This window comes from Macaca mulatta, chromosome 12 (genome assembly GCF_049350105.2).
Source record: "Macaca mulatta isolate MMU2019108-1 chromosome 12, T2T-MMU8v2.0, whole genome shotgun sequence".
In the NCBI taxonomy this organism is placed as follows: Eukaryota; Metazoa; Chordata; class Mammalia; order Primates; family Cercopithecidae; genus Macaca; species Macaca mulatta.
Window position 1 is genome coordinate 143661874 of NC_133417.1, and position 3723 is coordinate 143665596.

General features: G+C 46.0%; 1 non-coding gene across 1 annotated transcript; it reads left to right on the plus strand.

The window, feature by feature from the left end:
- The first annotated feature begins 3233 nt into the window (after positions 1–3233).
- LOC114671569 (U6 spliceosomal RNA) lies at positions 3234–3336 on the plus strand. The gene has a single exon (XR_003721608.1). It is a non-coding gene; the product is annotated as a U6 spliceosomal RNA (small nuclear RNA).
- The last annotated feature ends 387 nt before the right edge of the window (positions 3337–3723 follow it).

The window sequence follows — 3723 nt, forward strand, 5'->3', positions numbered from 1 at the left end:
AAGCCTGGCAGGATGCAACAAATGGGGCACATCCACGGCTGCATGGTGGCCTCCAGGCCATGCTTACCCACTCTCCTCTCCCACCCCCAAAGCCTTCTGCTACTGGCTGGCATGGCGAGGGCCTAGGCACCAGGAACAGGACGCAAGGGGGACTTGTGGGCTGGGACTGGCTGTACAGTGAAAGTTAGACGTTCAGAAATGTTACAAGCCATTACATTAAAATACAAAGGTAAGGAATACCGAAAACTAATTATTTTACATTTTCCTCGTGTCCGTGCCCTGAGGTGATTTATATCTTGGACCTCAGGAGGAAATGCTGGGGGGTGTGTGCTATTGTGCATCTCTTATAACTCCAAGTCGGGTGAAATCACATTGCCCAAGGTGAGAGTATTTACACCATGGAAATCGACAGATGCTACAAGTCAGGGCTTGACTTGTTGTTTTGTTGTTTATCTAATTTTAAGAAGGTAATAGTGTGAAAGTGAATGGAAGGACTGCTTGGTAAACATGAAGTAAATGTCACATCCGGCCAGGCGCAGTGGCTCACACCTGTAATCCCAGCGCTTTGGGAGGCTGAGCCAGGCAGATCACCTGAGGTCACGAGTTTGAGTCCAGCCTGGCCATCATGGTGAAAGCCTGTCTCTACTAAAAATACCAAAAAATTAGCCGAGCATAGTGGCGGGCACCTGCAATCCTAGCTACTCAGGAGGCTGAGGCAGGAGAATTGCTTGAACCTGGAAGGCAGAGGGTGCAGTGAGCCAAGATCATGCCACTGCACTCCACCCTGGTGACAGAGCGAGACTCCGTCTCAAAAAAAAAAGTCACAACCGTGTCCACAGCCATTCCATTGTGATGAGCACAAAGCAAATGGAGGAAAATTCTTCCAATGTTCAGAAACTTACCCGGTTCAACAAAGAAGTCCCTCGGGTCATTGCCAAACAAGTGCGGTTCTATGTAAGTCTTTGTTGTTTCACTTTTACTTGTTAAAAGCAAATAACCAGCATTCGTGTCTGAACTAAACTTGTCAATTGGAACCATAGGTTGGCTGTGAATATAAGAGTTCAGCAAAAATCGAAAGCATTCTGTGAGAATCAGCTATATGGAATTTGTAATAAAGAATATTGTATATTTTGTCACAATCATGTGGCACACAATTCAGTGAACAAGGGATAGCACATAGGATGGTGGTCCCCTTAAGGCCGTAAAGGAGCAAATCTAGAAACCTGATATATTGCAGTTGATACTGGCATTGCAGATCAAGTAGGGTTGACATTCAGTAAGGGTGCTGGGACATTTGGTTTTCCATATGAAAAAATATATACACAAATAGGAATATATGTACCATCTAGGTTTTTGTGAGTACGCACTGGTGAAATTTCATATTTATTATTAATATTTCTAGGCTGGGCACAGTGGTTCATGCCTGTAATCCTAGCACTTTGGGAGGCCAAGGTGGGTGGATCACAAGGTCAGGAGTTTGAGACCAGCCTAGCCAATATGATGAAGCCCCATCTCTACTAAAAAATGCAAAAATGAGCAGAGTGTGGTGGTGCACGCCTGTAGTCCCAGCTACTTGGGATGCTGAGGCAGGAGAATCGCTGGAAGCCGGGAGGCAGAGGTTGCAGTGAGCCGAAGTCACGTCTCTGTACTCTAGCCTGGGCGAGAGAACGAGACTCTGTCTTAAAAAAAAAAATTATATATATATGTGTGTGCGTGTGCGTGTGTGTGTGTGTGTATATATATACATTTCTCCTTCTCCCAGGAGGGGAGACACTGTCTCTGGTTTTGGTCCTCTCCGACTGGAGAGCTGGGACAGGGCACCATTGAAAGCTGTAGCCCTCACCCCTGCGGGGGGTCACGGAATTCAGGCCCCTGGAGAAGTGAAACCTCCTTCCGCTCCAGAGCAGCCCCTGAAAATCCTCTGGGTCGCTGGGGATTTGCCCTCCTTTCCAAGATCATCTCCTAACATAACAGGTTCTTCAAGTTACATTTCTCCCCGAGTCCCCAAGCCCGTGTAAAGAGCCGTTTCCCTGGATCTGGGAGGGCTGGGCTGGGGGTGTGGATGGAAGGTATGTTGGTTGCTTTCCAAATGACTACACCTGTCCTGCTTCGCCATCACACAGCCTCTGAGTTTACAGCTCCTTCAGGCTCTGTTTTTGTGAACAGGCACATTTAGGGGCTTTGGATATGGCCTTCTTCCCCTCGGTTCAGCGGGCTCCAGGGAACTGGGTACTGAGATGTTCTCAGGGGTCCAGCAGCTTCAGCTGGGGGCTCCAGAACCAGCAAAGAGCCTGAAAACGGGGGCGGGAGGATAGGGGAAGGAGGGTGAGAGGCGTTGCAGGCAGATTGGAACTGGCCTCAGTGAATCTAGGGACAGAACCCAGGCTGCCCCTACCCAGGGCCCTGCCGGGTGGCATCCCTCACCCGAGAAGGCAGGATTGGGGGTGTCTCTGGTGTCTTTTCCTGGGCACCCAGTGTCCTGTGGTTTATTGTGTTCATGTGAGGGGCGTCAGTCCTGCAGCAGCACTGAGAGGACAAGAGGTGGGCCCTGGGGGCTTGTGTTTCCCAAGCCTCTGCTGCTGTTATCTTTGTTCCCTTTATTGTTTTCCTTTCTGATAACCGAATTCATATTAATTCATCTAGAAAACACCACGAAGAAGTAAACAAACATCACTTGTAAATCCCACCTTCCAAAATTGGCCACAATTTATAATGCTAGTTGCTGGTATGTATTCTCATCGTGTGTGTGTGTGTGTGTGTGTGTTTACAATCTTGTCTATTACAATCTGTTGTCCGTATAACATACACAGAAGCACCCGTTTACACCATTGGGACTGTGCTGCTTACAGTGTTAGGTAATGTTGACTTCTTTCTATTTTCCGTAAACAATTTTACTACATTTCTTCCCTGTCACTAACTGATGTTCTCGTAACCATGATTTTAAGTTTCATTGAATGGGCACCTTATTTTAGTTCAGTTTTGTATATTTTGTCATTTCTATAATGATTTATTCTTTACTGCATTATGAAATACATGCTTCTGTTTTTTTCTCCTGGGTTATCTTTTTATTATTGATTTCTGATTTGATTGCATCTTGGTGAGAGAATGTGGCCTGCCCAATACTGATGCTGTGAACGGTGTGGAGGCTGCCCTGATGGCCCAGCACATGGTGACTTTCATAAAAGCTCCATATATTTTTTTCACAACTTAATTACTTTATTGGGCTTAACAAATAGCATTTCCTGCTCGCTGTACTAAAATTGGAATGATGCAGTGAAGATTAGCATGGCCCCTGGGCAAGGATAGCACAAAATTTTTGAAGCATTCCATATAATTAAAAAATAATAATATTTTGACATATCATTATATTTTTTTACTATAAAATACACATAACAAAAATAACCTTTTTTTTTTTTTTTGAGACAGAGTCTCACTCTGTTGCCCAGGCTGGAGTGCAGTGGCATGATCTTGGCTCACTGCAACCTCCACCCCTCAGGTTCAAGTGATTCTCATGCCTCAGCCTCCTGAGTAACTGGGACTACAGGTGTGCACCACCACACCCAGTTAATTTTTTTGTATTTTTAGTAGTGATGGGGTTTTGTCATGTTGGCCAGGCTGGTCTCGAACTCCTGACCTCAGGTGATCCGCCCGCCTCAGCCTTCCAAAGTGCTGAGATTACAGGTGTGAGCCACCCTGCCCGGCCTATCATCTTAACCATTTTTA